Genomic DNA, 17,906 nt, shown 5'->3' on the forward strand with positions numbered 1-17,906 from the left:
TATTTTAAAAATTCACAAAAAAATGTGATCTTTGGCCTACATTTCCCAAAATGTAATGACATCTATTCTGAGTAACTGGCAATGTATAAACCCAATATGGTATGAATTCACCCAATAGTTTTGCTGCTAAAGTGTTAACAATCAAACGAAGAAACAAATAAACCAAACCAAAAACAATACCTCTTTCCTCCCCTTCAGAGAGCGGGGTAATAAAAAAAAAAAAAAAAAAAAAAAGTATATAAAAGTAGATGTCCGATGCATTTTTTTCACAAATAGTCTTATCAGATTTTATCAGGCAGATAATGTGCTCCTATTGTCATCTATTATCAGTTTGTTTGTTATAATTCATTTGATAGCATAAAATGTGACTGACAGCCATGACAACCAATCCCAGCTCAGAATCCATCAGACATATGGTCAAAAACCAATCAGATATCCAGCAGGTAGTCAGATGTGACTTTCCTGCATTTTTGCTTCAGTTGCATCACAATAGTAATATGGGTTGTGGGTGCTGTTGTGTAGATCAGTCTTAGCCTCTTTTCTTTATTTTCTTCACCTATTTCTAGTGCCAGGGCTGTCCAAACACTGCATAGTTTCAGGGCACATATAGGATGGATCACTAGCAGACCCTGAGGAGACAATCTAACATAAGGTTTATTGGATTACAATTACTTACTCCACCATTAATGATAAAAAACACACAAAGCATTGCCAGAAATCATATTATAGATACATCAATACAATGCAGTCAGCTGTATCATTGTATTTATTTCATAGAGATGATGCACTATAACATAACTCCATTGTGGAGCATGAAACTGGTGTCCTGCAGGTAATTTATAGTAACTGCTTATTTTCAACTCTTATCCTGGGGCTTTTACACACACTGATATATACAAAGGTAATAAAAATATAGTATTTTTATTCTCATAAAACTACAACACACCACACATACAGAAGTAGAATGAAATAAATTTAACAAAATCCTTTTCAATTAGATAGAAATGGTTTCATCTTTGGCTTACTTTATCCAGCCTTTAACCTTCATCCTCACACCTAAATACTATTTCCATCCACTCCAAAAGCAACGCACTCAAGTCATAAAACACTGTTAAAATTAAGTGCATTAAAAGATACTCCATAACTGATTTGGCGTTACAGTGTCATTGCTTAAATGTGGTTGAGTGTAGGCACAAGGTTGAAAAAGAGTCAGTGAATGGACTAAAATAACCAAGTCACATGTTTGTTAAAAAAAAAAAAAAAAAGCTCATAAAGGAAGGAAGAAACCATTGTGGGAATGGTTAGAAGTAAGGTACATGATGAACGTAATAAAAATAAGCCCTATTTATATGTGGTTGGAAACAGGATATGAGTACTGGTGTCCTGTGTTTACATCCTCAGAGGTCATTTTTCCACCATATCCCTCCCATTCTGCATCCTTCTAAAGATCGGACATATATATACGAGACTAATGCATGGGCCGATGTTACCTTCTTTAAAACATACTCTTCCTCAGACAACTGCAAGATGTCACCCAAACATCAACTGACCTTAACCCTTTCATGCATGAATTATGAGAACCTTAATCAAGATTTTTTTTTTTCCTGAGTGTTTTTATTCCTCTTTAGGCATAAAAAAAACCCCAATGTGATTTAATTTTTTTTTTTTTTTTTTTTTTTTTTTTTTTTTTTTTTAAATCAACCTGTTTTTCATGGAGTTACAAAAATGTCCACTCAGCTACACCATGAATTTTATTCTTGAAGCAAAGAAACATGTATTTAAAACCCAATATCATAAAGTGATATGAAAACAGTGAAATGACACCATGTTTAATGCAGCTAATCTGATGTTTTCTCACATTTTAACATATTCTAATACTAGTTATTACTCACTTCATGGAGATAATATGCAAAAAATAAATGTTAACAATTGATTTCCACTCAAGAACCAATCAAGAACAGCAAAGTTACAGTAATGGTATGAATTGCAGTTTATGAGATGATGTATAAGTGTCCACTGTGTTGGTTGATATGGAACTAAAACAACAAAACCCATGAATATACAAGAGTAAAGCTGTAGAGTAAACTGTCCACTGTAGTGACCACTATGCATGAAAGGGTTAAATACAGGTTGTTTTAAGGCGAAGACACACCAATCTGATTTTCTGGGGTTAGACATCGCAGTCTGGCGAGGTCGGTGACATGAGTTTGGTTGGTGTGTTCTCTGTGATTGGCCATCGTTAATGCCATCACCAGTCTTTTCGGCCGATTCAACATGTGTAATCGGCCACTACCCATCATTCGGTCGGACCAATCTGATTGGTGGACGAGTAGCCCATGACTAGTGAATCAGTGAAGGAGAAGTTTCCATGTGAATCCAGCTATGCCAAGGTACTCCACAGTATTATTGTCTTCTATAGTAGGCCATTCACTGCTCATATCGTATCTGAATGAGTGACAGTCAGTGTTGACTATGGACTTCATTCATTCATTCCATGAAGTGAACACTGTTAGCATTGTTAGCATAGTGCGATTTCTCCTTAGTTTTCACCTGCGACATCTTTCTTCCTCCACAAGAAGAAGCCAGAGAGCTGACAACACCAGTATCTTCTTATTACTAACCATCCGTTCAACAAGTACAACAACAACAACAACCCTTCTGGACTACTCAACACTCTCTGCTGACAACAATAACTGATGACAGCGAGCTCTGGGTTTAGAGAGATGTTCTGTCATTTTCCAGTTTTACGTCTTGCATAATCGAAGAATGTACGCTGAAGTCGATAGTTGATTTGGTGTGTTCTTCACACTTTTTTGACCGACCGGGGAGACGGGAGCTGACTGATAGTCGGCCTACCTTTTCTGGCGACGATCGGCAGTCGGGTTGTTGTGGTGTGTCTTCGCCTTTAAGCATCTTGTCCTGTCCCTGTTGGGTCTGAACTTTGTTGCAAGGGGTTGTGTGTCTGTAATTCATTTATTTTAAGCAAAATCAGTTACCTTATAACTATAACGGAACACATAAGAGTGCCGGTGGTGGTAATATTTCTTTACTCTACTTTCCCAACCGTTTTTCTTTAAGTGTCTCTGTACGTGTATGTCCACAGCATGTGTGTGCTCGAGTGATTCTGCATCTGTCTTGTCTCCCCTGAAGCAACTTCACAGCGCACAGACGTACTATAGTGTTACCTCGATGTGTGTTTACGTGTTTATGGGGGTGCAGTGTTGCCTCAAGGCAGGTACGTCAACCGCTAAATTAAAAGGTGCTGGTTTAATCCCCATCACTGACAGACCTGCCACAATTGCTGAAGTGCCCTTGAGCTCCAAACAGATCTGTAACTAGCAAAGGAAACTTGGACAATGTGCTCAAAGACTTTTTTTGCTCCTGCACAGGTATAGTGATCAAGTATGTATGTATAGTCAAAGAAAAAATGATTAGGCCACCCTTGTTTTCTTCAATTTCATGTTCATTTTAATACCTGGTACAACTAAAGGTACATTTGTTTGGACAAATATAATGAAAATAACAAAAATAGCTCATAAGAGTTTAATTTCAGACCTGATATCTATCTATTTTCCATGTTTTCTTATATATAATACAATAAACAGTAAAGAAAATCACTTAAGTTCTTACATCAATAGCTATGGCATTTTACTAACAAAAACAGTGCTTTTAGGCATTCCATGTTTTCTTTTCTGTCTGTTTTAGTCACATAATACACACAGGAGTAAATACTTGATTGCATAACCATTGTTTTTGATGACTTTTGATGGTTTAATAATTTTTTTCTGCAACTGTATGTATGTATGTGTATGTGTCAGCTTTTGTGAACCTGTAATGCAAAATTTACAGCACATTTTGACCTGAAAATGTTACACAGCATCAGTCTCTAGCCTATTTTAGTCTGGAATATTATACCATTTGGAACTACAATAATTAACATTTTCCCAGTTTTCTCAAATTAACTCAGAAAATCAGAAAATGAGGTAAAGGTATCTAAGATAACACCTTTATTTACAGGATTTGATTTTTCTAGATCCATTATGGCTGTTTTTAACACCTTAATGTTGAACTTTCTGATTGCTTGGCATAATACACAAGCATACTTACTTAAATTATTATATAAATAATAGAAATAGAAAGGAAAAACACACTTACCCTTTGGTATTACTTGTCTGCATTTCTCTGACATACACTATAAATGCACTAAATTAGAGCTGACCTTTTTGCTCTTACACCAAAGTGTATATGAGTTTGTTAGCACACACACCAAAGTATTTTAGGCAAGAATTCACACACCCTAGAAGTAAAATGTTATCAACCACTCCAGACGAACAAGGCTCATTTCAGAGACGTACAGTAGGTGCCATCAACTCTCTCCTTTTATACACATACACCCAGTCTCACACACATTGTTATAATAGAGTTTCTGGTTTAGGTCCAACCAGGCTGGTTTCCCAGAATTGGTGTGGTCCTGATAATATATCCATTAGTGTGTGTCTGCATGGACATGCACGAGTGTGTGTGTGCATTGACTGATAAAAGCCATAGTTATTATATGAGTAACAGACCTCTTCAGGTTAGTGCTTTTGAGGCCAGCGTCTGATCCATCATGATATGGAGACTTTGGCAGAGCGAAGACATATAAAGGGGTGTAAGAGAAGGAGGAAGGAATGAAAAGCCAAAAAAGAACAAAAAGAAAGTGAGGGAGGGGAAATGAGGAAGAGAAAAAAATAAATTATTGTTACAACTGGTAATGAAGTAAAGATCCTGGAATGAAATTGAGGGCAAACAGTTCTTTTTGGAGATGAGGCCGGAGATGGAATAAATGCTTCATATTCCATGCTATTTATATCTCCTTCACAACATCATTTTAGAAACAAAAATACATACAAAGAAAGCATGTGTGTGAAAGTGTGTGTTTGTTCAGTCTGTGTAGCCTGTATGCATATAGTAGGTCTTTAATGTCTTTATTGTTCGTCCTTAGACACCATATATTTATGCAAGCCTGTGTAGGCATATGGGCTCATTAATTGTACAACCTTGGTTCAATGTTGGTGAGAAATTACTCACATAGGTAGTTAGGTTTGGGCCAAATGATGACGTATAACGTGCAGCGGTAGAAATGTGTCCCCTGGTAGAGATTTGGCAATACCATTTGCACTGCAGGAACTATCCATTAGTTTCTCTGCTGTACGATCAGGGCAGGCAGGACTACTTAGTGTGTTTTAAATGACATCATAATGACAGCTCCAAGCTGTTTTGTCTCATGTGACTCAGTTATTTTTGTTTATATGAAAGTTCCAAATAAATGAGGAAAATAGTACGGAATAATTGCCATGATATAAAATTTAAGCCTTACTGCTGACATGGACACATCTATGCACTGTGATGGACTTAACTGACATTATTAATGCAAGAAACTGAAGAATGAAAAATGTTCTCGAGTATAATTAGCATATATGGGTAGAAATGTGGAATTTAAAAACCTGCTAATGCTTTGAGGAGGTAGAAATGTCTGACTCAAAATGCCAAGGTTTCTGCAGACACTTGACATCAGATGTGCTCAGCCACTGGGAGCCAGACATCCCTAGTCAAAGGTGAACAGGGCAAAGAGCACTGTTATCTTTTTTTTTTTTCATTTTCCTTTCTCTGCTTATTCTTTGGTCTTCTTTGTCTCATACAGAGCTCCATCCCTCCATCCTTTGGCTTAATGTCAGATGAAGGAGGATTAGCTTAGGCGGAGGGAGATGTGACCAGTTTTTTTTTTTTTTTTTAGTGTGAATGCGTGCTCCGTTTGAAAACTGCTAAGAAAAACATATTTTTAAAAAAGCTGCAACTATGACATTTTAGTGTACTCACTGAATGTACATTAGGCGTTTCTGCTCAGTTTAGTTTAAACAGTGCACTATATGTGGAGCCTGAAAGAAGCTGTGTGAATATCTTTGCTTCTCCTCTAAAACTGGACCACATTGTGTGTACGGATATCCAAGAGGATTAAGCATTAGGAGATATTCCTATTGATCTTTTCACTTTAACTTTGAAGGAAGAAAGTACCTTTTAACATTTACTTTTATGTCTGTGGGGTAATACTGTGATGATATAGTCTCAAAAAATTCATACATCTCTGGGTGGAATATCATCTTAAACTCTCAGATCCTGCTCTACATACAGATGTAAGTTCATTTTCCTGAACTGTTTTGATATTTTTAAGACTAAATTACATTCTATATCTCTGTGCTCCATATACATTTCTACTCTGCTGTGGAGTTGGAGAGGGCAAACAAAATATTTCCACCTTCTATTGTTTTATTCTATTTACATGTTAAGTGTGTCGTTCAGGTCAGAGTGGCAGGTTCCTCCAGGTTCCCACAGTAGCCTGCCTTTCTTGGCTGCCCTCTGGGAATCTCTTAATGAGCTCAACATCTGTGTGTATGAACATGCAAGTGTGTGCCTACTCATGTGTGTGTGCATGTGTGTGTGTCATAGGCTAATATGAGCAATGAGGCATGCAGTTTTTAAGGGTATTTGCTGTGCTTGCATTGTGTAAGTGTGTAGAAGTGAAAGGTGAGTACATGTCTGTGGAACATGTGTGTGTCCCGTGTGTGTGTTCTGACATGCTCCGTTCAGTCGTGTTCCATTCCCAGTTCTCAGTAGTTAGGGATTCTGTAACTCCAGGCAGAGTTATGGCATCCTGTCGACGGAGGCAAGTGACCCCATGACAATCTGAGGATGATTCATATTACTCACCATGAAAACACAGACATGACCTTCCACCGTGAAAATGTAACCTTTGTCAACAAACACATATGACATTTACTGCACATTTATCACAGATAAAATGCCCACAAAAATACATGCAAATATTGTTTAATATGCATAGCAAGTGAGAAAAAACAGCTTTACATAGAGAAGTGAAGTCCCGTCCTTTCTGGATGCCCCCCCCCCCCCCCCCCCCCCAAAAAAAAAAAAAGAAAAAAAAAGAAACGCAAACATTTTCGGTCCCATTTGAATCAATTACACATCTAAAGTTTGTCAGTTTAACCCTGTAAAGCCTGAACCATTAAATCATTGACAGAAATTTCCAGTTTTTTGAAACTGGAGCCTTTATTGGTCCTTCTGAACAACCAAAAAATGTTTAGTTTTTTTTAAAATATCAATTTCCATGCATGAATTTCCATTTTGTATCATATTTGATACATCGGGTCTCAGTGCTCAAATATTATTATTTTTGAACAACCAAAAACATAACACAAACATGTTTAACAAATTGGTAATTCCTTTTCAAAACTGGCAAAGTTCTGCCTCCTTCTTCATTAATGACAATCTTGTAGTGTCACTGGAAAGGCCTCTATTAAACGAATTCCTCCCCCCTGGTGGATTGTCTGTGTATTGCATGTATCTAATTTTATACATCAGGTTTTTCAAGACAAAAAATATCCCACTGATCATATAGAGCAGGGGGGTCAAACTCATTTTAGTTCAGGGGCTACATTCAGCTAAATTTGATCTGAAATGGGCTGAACCAGTAAAATAATAACAAAATAATATATAAATAATGTCAACTACAAAATTTTCTCTATTTATTAGAATAAGTAAAATTAAACAATGAAAATGTTTACATCTACAAACTATCCTTTCAAACAATGTGAATAACATAAACAAACTCAAAAAATAAGTGTAATTTTAACAATATTATGCTTCAGTTTAGCATTTTGACGTGATCATTTTAATTTACAGATCACAGCAGGTCTACAAATACACAAAATATTTAATATCAGGTGGAATATTGTTAAAATTGTATCTACTTCTCTTAAGACATTTCAGGTTGTTCATACTTGTTCAGGTTATTCACATTTTTGTGAAATTATGCTTTGTTTTAGTTTAAATACATGAAAATATTTACATTTACAAAGAGAGAAATTTGAAGTTGTCATTATTTATATGTTATTATGATAGCATTTTACTGGTTTGACCCACTTGAGATTGAATTGGTCAAAATGTGGAATCTGAACTAAAAGGATTGTTAATATCTTAGTGTAATTTTTGCATTTCACAACTTCATCCCAAGGGCCGGATTGGACCCTTTGGCAGGCCGGATTTGGCCCCCAGGCCGCATGTTTGACACCTGTGATATAGAGGGCTTCAGAACTCATGTATCAAATGTGATACATTTGGCATTTTAGGGTTAAGTAATACCTTTAACCTCCGTAATTGCTAAACGCCACCTCCTTCTAAACTGGAAATCCACAACAGCTCCTCCGAGCACACAATGGATTAACAAGTTTATGTCCTTTTTAAAAGTAGAGAAAATTAGATATTAAAAAGGGGAAACTTGAACAAAGTCTACAATAGATAGCAACTGTTTATAGATTTTTTTGCGGCAATGTAACCCCCCCCCCCCCCCCCCCTTTTTTTTTTTTAATTCACCGTTATTTATTCATTTTTATTTATTCTTATGTTTATGTGACCAGTTTAACTATTTTATACGAACTATGTTTAAGTATTCTTTTCATTGTATTGTCCATCTGGTTTTATTTTTTGTAATTTGTTCTTAAAAATATGCAAATCTAAATCTAATGGTGTATACTAACCTGTTTAATGCTGACATCAGTGTGCCCAGGTATATGTAAGTGCCTCTGTTCCTCTTGTATACACATCAATACAAATATGAAACAGAAAAAGGTTGTCAATTTATATGTAGTATTTCTGCCTTCAAATATTTAAAAAAAAATACATAAAATTATCTTTAGTGTTTAGAATAAAGAGTTCTGAAGTTCTGCCAAAGAAGCTGATGTATTCAACTGTAAAGACACTGATGGGCCAAGGGGTTTATGTGACCACTAGAGGGAGTAGTGAGTCACTCTGCTGGTCTGCCATGGTGAGGAAAACTATCGCTAAAACAACCAGAACAACCAAAACATCAGAAAACGATGAGATGGGATGAGGGCTCCTAAAAAAAAAAAAAACAGCTCTTGGAGTCAAAGAAAGTGACAAACTGATAAAAGCTATCAGTACTGTTGTTCTCACCACTGGACACAGCTCTGAAAGAATGGAGTTTGATGATGAAATTACAGTTTTTTTTCTACACAGGTAAGTTTGATTATGTAAGTTTATGAAGGTATAAAGTTATTATGTGATGTTATTATCTTTTTGAAGATCGCCATTCAGACTAAACTGTCACAGTTCTGACCTTGTTTGGACGATTCCAAACAGATCTTCAGTGCAGCTACTGACAACACAATCTGTACATAAAATGGATGATTTGTGGTTTTACTGTCTTAAAACAGAGCTAAGCTATAATGTAAACTATTAGGCCTGTAATGGTACACAAAATTTTCAGTTCGGTACATTTTCGGTTTTGAAAGCCACGGTTTGTTTGTTTTTCAGTTCTCTACGGGAAGAAAGAAAACCCCTCAAAATGTCTTTAATGCATTTATTATTAATTTTTGAACATTCCCCCCCCCCAATTTTTGGAGACAATAGAATATAGAAAAACAGGAATAATATAATTCTGCTGCTATAAATCAAATAGAAAATAAAATAAATGAAATATTACTAAATGTATTTTAAACATTAGTATTGCACTTTTCCCGGAAAGGTAGTTTTGAATAAACAACAAAAATCAAATCACAGTTCTGTCAGTTAACATTCTGCATTAAATTAATAAAAAAATTCCACGTGAAGTGCAACATTAACAAGAGGGCAAACTCGTATTCTCTTTTAACAAACTTAAGAGCAACATTGACAATAAAATTAACCAATTATTTATTTTAGGACAGCTAACAAACTGTTTAGGCCACTTTGTGTATTTGTATTTGTGTGTGTGTGTGTGTGTGTGTGCAGAGTGCGATTTGTCAAAAACAATGTTTCTTTTTTTTGTTTTTGTTGGAGTGAAGTGGGGGGGTGGGGGTGGGGGTGCAGTGCATCAATATATGTGCAGTCCATAACTAATGGTGGTGTGAAACGCAAGTGAAACTTTACATACTTTCAACGTCCAACTCCCTGGTTCTATTCCTCTATTATACAGTGTGTGTGTGGGAGAGAGAGAGAGAGAGAGAGTAAGTGTAAGTGTTTGAGAACTACCGGACATAGGCAGTTGTCTTTCACCTGAACCTGTAGTGATCCCAAACAGGACTGTAATGATGGCAGAGAGTCTTCAATCTCTTCCTTCCAGGTAAACATCATATTTGTTTTTTTGTTTTTTTTACCTTATATCAGCTACTATTTCATATTTCGGGTCAATGTGTGCTCCTTCAATATGTCCGTGTGGAACTTGCATGGATTTAAAGTTTCGCATCAACCAACGTCTTTAGTTACTTTTTCTTTTTCTCAACATACTGTGCCATTCATTTCAGTCCAGCTGTGTACCAAACCGAACAGGTGCGTACCAAAACGGTTCGGTTTGGTATGTGTACGGTTACAGGCCTATAAACTATCATCTTTTGCAGTGTGTGAAGATTATAAGACAGTGTGATTTTAACTAACTGTCAGAATAAATGACAATAAGTTTTTAGTTGAAAGTGAAAACTTAAGGATACCATAATACAGATGTAAGTAAACAATGGACTTTATGCTTTATTCAGCGAGTGATGCAGTCTGTGGATGTATAGCATTGATTCAGTCATGGTTTTGGTTGTCAAAAGTGTGTTCTGGAAAGTGACTTAACTTCACTGTTGAGAGTTTAGAATATCAATACTACACATAACATCTTTAAAGGAAATTTTTACAGACTTAGAAAATCAATGTATCACATAAACAGGATTTCATTGTATCTTTATGTGGTTCATATACAAGTTAGACACACAATCTGACCACTGACAGGTGAAATAGTAATGCTGTTGAATATCTCATTATAATGGTACCTTTCACTTAGTGTGATGCAGCAAGTGAACAATTAGCGCTCAAAAGTTCATGTGTCGGAAGCAGAGAATGTCTACTTGTTACAACCAATCATGCCATGTGTTGTGTAGTGGACTGACTCAGTGGTTGAGTGCTTTGTGACGAATGCTTTCTTTGTGCAAGTCCTCAAGTGTGTGCCCAGCTTAAGCTATTTCTTTTTTGCAGATATACATTCATTTGTTCTTCACTGTGTGTATTGTTTCCAGTTGTCAGATGCGTCAGACAAATTATTATTGGGTAGGTGTATTAAGCTGGTTTGAAAAAGGAGGATTACTATGGCAAGATAATGTGTCTTCTGATTGTCTTTGCTCTACTGACACAGTTGTTTTTAGCTTAGAAACATATGCACGTGCTACATCAACCACTGCACACGGACATACTTCCACATACAATCATCAGCATGTCCACACACAACCACACACTGGTCCATATAACAAGAAAAGTGTAAACACAAAACAGGTCATTTAGACATAATGATCATTATATAATAAAAATACCTACAAGATGTATGAACACGCACATAATATAAACAGTAAAAACAATTACACATGTCACGCATGTTTAAAAACAAACGCACATGCAACCTTAAACATACCAGTACATGCACACGTTCTCGTTTTCTCTCACAAGCATGCACACAAAACATGCACAAACAGAAGATGAAGCATACACTATGCTTCCCGACAGAGCTGATAAGACTTAATTGCCTTAGCTCCTTATTATCAAGCACACAACAGAGCCATAAAATGTGAAATTAAATCCTTTACGGCCATTACAAGAATATAAAACACTTTATTAAGCGCCTAAACATTAAATACCAGATAAAACATAGACTCAATTTGTTTACGTACATCTACAGTATAACTAATAATATCACAATAAAATTATAAAATAGATATTAATATTGATAAAATGATTAAGTTTCCTTATTTTGTGTGTGTCTATAGAGTCTAATCTACTGCAATATTTCACTTATTTTCTACATGACTTGCTTACATGAGAGCATAATGGCATGAATATCACTGAAATGAAGCGATAAACCCCAACAGGCCTTGGTTTGCGTCACGTTCAGTTCCTCGTAGCTGTCACTATATACCTGGAAAAAAGTCATGAATTATAAACAAGTAAAAAATGCAGTACATAACAATACAATTTATTGAAAAAAAAAAAACAAATCATTTCATTAATTCTTATTCCAAGCAATGACATGCAGGATGATTGGTACAACGCGGGTATAATGTAATATAGTAAAAGATAGGGTTGATAATTAACACCTATCTGGATGTCATCATTAATTGTGCAGAGGAAGGTGCACTTTAGTTGTGTGGTGACAGATCCAAGGATAACCCTTCAGTGTCTTCTCTTATTGCTGTTTACGATTCACATTTATGCCCCGTCACTCACACAATTTCTCAGCCGGCATCATAGACTTTTTTTTCTCCCCCTCATTAATTCCTGTGTGTGTCCTCTCTTTTTTACATTCCTCCTCCACCCTGTCTATCTCTCTCCAACACTCATCCACTCTTAGTTCACCCAGTAAGTCACAATTAACAACTACAACAGACATTTTGGAGCATTTCGTTTGATGCAGTATTACTGATGTAATGTGGCCCACAGGTGAGTACTCAGTTCAGCAGGAACACAACGTAAGAACTGGAACTGTCTGTTCTATAATCAAACTTATATTATACCATACCAATTTTATTTGTAAAGCATTTTAAAAACTTTACAGCTGGCCAAAGTGCCGTTCACAAATTGTAAAACAAGGGAATAGATACTGTAAGTAAAACAATGATAACACAAGATGCAAAGTGGGCTAAGAACAAAATACAACCATCATAAAAACAAGGACAAATTCAAATCTGGTAATAACAACATGGGGAATCTAAAAAACATCTCACTTACTGATTAAAAGCCAGTGAGAAAAAGTGTGTTTTTAGACATGATTTAAATACAGGCAGAGACTGAGCCTGTCCAACATCTAAAGGCAACTGGTTCCACAGCTTTGGGGCAGCAACAGAAAAGGAATGGTCCCCATGAAACTTCTTTTTAGTTTTTGGGACCACAAGCTGCAGCCAATCTGCTGAAAATTATGTCACTGTTTGTCTTGTAGATTTAAAAACATCTATTTGGATCAGTATGAGATATTTCTTTAATGAATATCTAACTACAGCTACATTCAGACAGCGAGTCTTAAAAGCACAATTCTGATTTTTTGGTGTGCTGGTTCATATTACACATTAAATACAACTTCTATCAGTTTTGATTATTAACTGAATGTGACCCTGAAGTGACCCACATACGCAAAACAGGTCCTGACATGATACGTGACCACGCAGGCACGCACTGTAAATATGTTTTTCCCGACGCTTCTCCTCCTGGGACGCAGAATTGTGATATTTGTTACATTTCTTTCCTGGTCTGTGCATGCTTCACCTGTTTTAACTGTTTTTGAACTGTTTTTATCTGTCTTACTTGCTTTCTATTTCTTAACTTCCCTTTTAATCGTATTTATTGTACCCTGCTTGTAGCACTTTGAGGTTTTTAGGTAAAAATGTAAAGTACATTATAAATAAAATGTGTTATTATTATTATTATTTCAATGACGTAAAGGTCAGATAAATGCACCCTGGCCATTCAGACTGAAGTTGCATTGCAAAATATCAGATACAAATCAGATTTAGGACCACATATGAAAGTGGCCTGGGTTGGATTTGAAAAAAATCGGATTTGTGCTGTTCAAACTGTCTAACAGATCAGATACAGGTCACATATGGGCAAAAAAATCAGATTTGGGCCACATTTTACTGCAGTCTGAACGCAGCCTAAGTGTTTACAAGGAAAAAAAAGGGTCTTGTTCTTAGTGCAGAGAGGAAACTGTGGCCATTGCTACAGAGGAAATAGATGTGATCAGGCATGAGCCAAGGTCATTATACACTGATTACAAATTAGATGCAAAAGCTGAACATTACTGTTAGTTCATGGCCATGTTGGCAGGCAGTCTTTGTCCTAACATTTTATGTAAAAACAAAACAACAAACACAGCCAAGCCATAGCCAAGCAGGTAATTTCTATGACTTTTTGAGCAAAGAACTGTCAACAGCGATTGACCAATTTACAGATGGGATTCCTGATGACTGAAAACACATCAAATAAAACATAACAAACATCATATGTGCAGTCATAGTGCAACCATCAGCAGACATTGTCCATGTACTTCAGTAAGAAGATGAACTACAGGTACAACATCATGTAAATGAAGGAATGACAGTGAATGAATGTTTGCTGCAGACCTCTTCTGGGCATACTGCCAGTTTACTGTAATGAACCCACAAGTTTTCAACAACAAATGCCTCCAACATGGTCATCATTACTGATAATCTATGGAGGTCATGTGGCGGTTTCAAAGGTGGGGGTTGATTGTTGGAATCAGAGGCACAATAGCCGGTGACTTAGTTAATTAAAAGCATGCTGTTGAACGGATGGTTTCAGTGGGACTATAACAGGGAAAGAGGGACATTTCAGTTTGGTTTAAACAAAGGGACACACCTAAATATGACAGTGAAACAACCCTTTATGGTCAAAACTGAGCTCTAAGCCTTTATTAAACCTCTGCTTGACTTCTGGTTTAGCTTCCTGGTCATTTAGTGACATTATATGACTGTGTGCTTTTTCCAATAATGTTCTAAAGACCAGGACCATGGAAGTCTGATCTGATAACACCTTTCTCTGTTATTACAAGTAAATCTACGAACAAAGACCATGCCATTGTATTGGATGAGATACTGTTTATTTAATTGCTGATTCTAAGGGATAAGGTATGAAGGGATGAGGGGTCAAGGGGAAAGGATGAGAAGGATTAAGGGCGATGGATTGAATGGAGGGTGGAAGACGTTCCTGGAGAGAGGCTCAGGATGGGGTATGTCTCTGGAAGCTTCAGGCTTATTGCCCCCATGGTGCCTATAATAAGAGAGAGAGGAGAGGAAACACGAAGAAGGCATGGGGATAGAAATGTGAGACTTGAGATAAACAGAAGAGAAAGGCATTAGACGCACCAATATAAGGAAACACAGGAAAGTAGATAATGTGACGGGTGTTCTGTGTTCATCAACCTATTGTTGCACACTCGGACACAAACGGAGTTCAAGGTATGCATGAGTTTTTCAAAAATAAGTTTACTTTCTTTTGTGCAGCAAAACAGGCATACACTTCAGACACTTCTGACAACAGGTGTTCCTCTGCCTGTCCCACCTGAGGACCCTGTGGGGACCACTGCCCCCATAATGCCTGTATCAAACTGTATCAGCGTACCAAAAAATATGCCTGAAACATAACAGCTGTTACTGAAAATAAATAAAACAATCAACAAACAAAATAAAAAATGAGGGGTGACCAGTGTTCATTAACATTAACATTAATTACTCAAGGCCCACACTATGTTAATAACTTCATTTAACATTACTTGAAAACTAGAAAAGCACTTGGGGAGTGCAGACCTCCACCAAAGCAAATCAGAACATTTCCTGAAAATTTCATCAACCCCCCCCATCACCATCAAAATTTAATAATTTGCTCCTTGTGCCAGTGTCAACATTTCCTGAAAATTTCCTTAAAATCCGCCCATAGCTTTTTGAGTTATCTTGCTAACAGACAAACAGACAGACAGACAAACCCCGATGAAAACATAAGCTCTGCCGTTTCACTTGGCGGAGGTAAAAATCTCTCTCCTACCACCTGTTCTGATGCCAAGCACAAATGGGTCAAGACAAGAATTTTTTTTGCATTAAAATAATGGCGTGATTAGCAGTTAATCAAGAACAGCAAACCTTAGTTAATTATATTGCATGACTGTTTTAAAACTGAGCAAAACTCCACAAATGCATTTTTTTAAAAAATTATTTATTTAACCTTTATTTAACCAGGAAAAGTATCCCATTGAGATTAAGAGCCTCTTTTTCAAGGGAGTCCTGGCCAAGAGACAGCATGAAACACAACACAGTTGCAACATACAATTACCCCATACAGTTACAACAAACAATAATTTACAGGACAAGTCAACCTATGAAAAACATGTGCAAGTCATTGAGTTCTTCTCCAGCACTTTGAGTTTGGATTTAAAAGCATTCAGGGAGATCAATTCAGAGAGTTTCCAGTCTTTTAGCAACATATTCCATGTGGATGGAGCAGAGTACACAAATGCCCTTTTTCCCAGCTATGTACGGGCAAATGGCACAAAGAGGAACAAATGCTCATTCGATCGCAGACAGTAAGAATCGACACTTCTTCTCGTAATCAAACCACAGATATAGGAAGGCAGTAGCCCAAGTATGGCCTAATAAATGAAGGTATACCAGTGTCCCAGCCTCCTAGTGGACAGGGCAGGCCAGCCCACTCTGGAATACAAGTCACAATGATGTGTCATGGTTTTAGAATTTGTAATAAACCTCAGAGAAGCATGATAGACAGTGTCAATCATTTATGCTAGGTGCAGAAGTAGCCTTCTAATGCTAACTTCATTACATGCCTATTTAGTAAAACTTGCACTGATCTTTAACATTAAGGTTTGGGATAAAACTCATTTTTACTCAAACATGGGTTTGTGCAAAGCGTTCATAAATCTGGTCTAGTACAGCAGACTTGAGGGCAGGGCAGTGTTGTATAATAACAAAGTAATAATACTGCACTACTGTGCTCAAGTTTGTTTTGGGAGAATTTGTACTTTACTGAGTATTTTTTATTCTGTTTATTTTCACTTTTACTTCAGTACATTTCTTAACTCAATTGCACACTCCTACTCTGATACATTTTTTTAAGCACATGATCAGTACTCATTACAAATAATGCACTAAAGACATGAAAGGAAATTTGGTATTTTCACCGCTGAGATTAGTGACTGCAACAAAGTCAGGATGTTGATTTGTCATTGGACCTAGTCAAATAATGCACAAATGCAAACGACGGTCCACACTCAACCTGTTGGCAATCTGTTGATGTTTGCATCAGTAGTGACTTTTCCATTGGACATCTGCGCAAAACTTTACCGATATTCACTAAATGTTGAAAAAGCAGAAGTGCGTAATGTTGGTTTTGACATTAAATCACAAATGTGATGATTTGTTAATTATTATTGTGAGATGACATGAGAGCTCATTCCATAAACATGGCGACCAACATAAATATGGTGTTGATTTACAGATATATTCATTTATATTATTATATATTACCCCTCTATCTCGTACTAAATTAAAAAATGATTGGGTTTCCAGGTGTGTTCACACATACCGCGACATGTTTTCTTCTTCGCTTGTTGTAACGTACGTCAACATCCGATTCAATTCACCTGACTCTAGTTGTGAAAAAAGGTCTTTCCATTGCAGTTTTGCATGATATACTATTTGCACTATGCCCGAAAAACCACCTCTTGCCAGCGCAAAAACTTTTAATTGAAAAATTTGACTTTTGGTGAAATTGTTGTTTTTCCATTTGGTACATTTTTATGCGCAAGTTATATTTGCGCAATTTGAGGGTCAGTGGAAAAGCGACTAGTGTAATATTCCAAATACTGTTTTTAACATTTCTTGTACTTTTCCTTTCATAATTTGAGTACATGTAATTGTAGATTACTTGATATACTTAAGTACAGTAAATACTGGATACTTAAAGATATTAACTTGGGTAGCATTTCAGTTGAGGACTTTTTTTGGTAGGGTACCTGTACTTCTACTCAAAAGTGACTTTCCAGTACTTTATACAACACTGGGGTGGGGATCCTGATCGGGGGTTTTGATCAGAACCATGAGGCCGGATCAGTGGAGCAGACGACCCAGGGAACCATATCAGGCAGAAGAAGCAGCAGAGCAAACAGACCGGATAGGAAGTACACTGAAATGGATAAAGCAGGTGAGGCAACTGCAACAGACACAGGTTGAAGGTCTGAAACCTGAAGATGGAGACTTATCAGGACAGCAAACAGACGAGGCAGACTGACCCTACATTTACATACACAA

Source organism: Sphaeramia orbicularis, chromosome 13 (genome assembly GCF_902148855.1).
Source record: "Sphaeramia orbicularis chromosome 13, fSphaOr1.1, whole genome shotgun sequence".
Lineage (NCBI taxonomy): Eukaryota > Metazoa > Chordata > Actinopteri > Kurtiformes > Apogonidae > Sphaeramia > Sphaeramia orbicularis.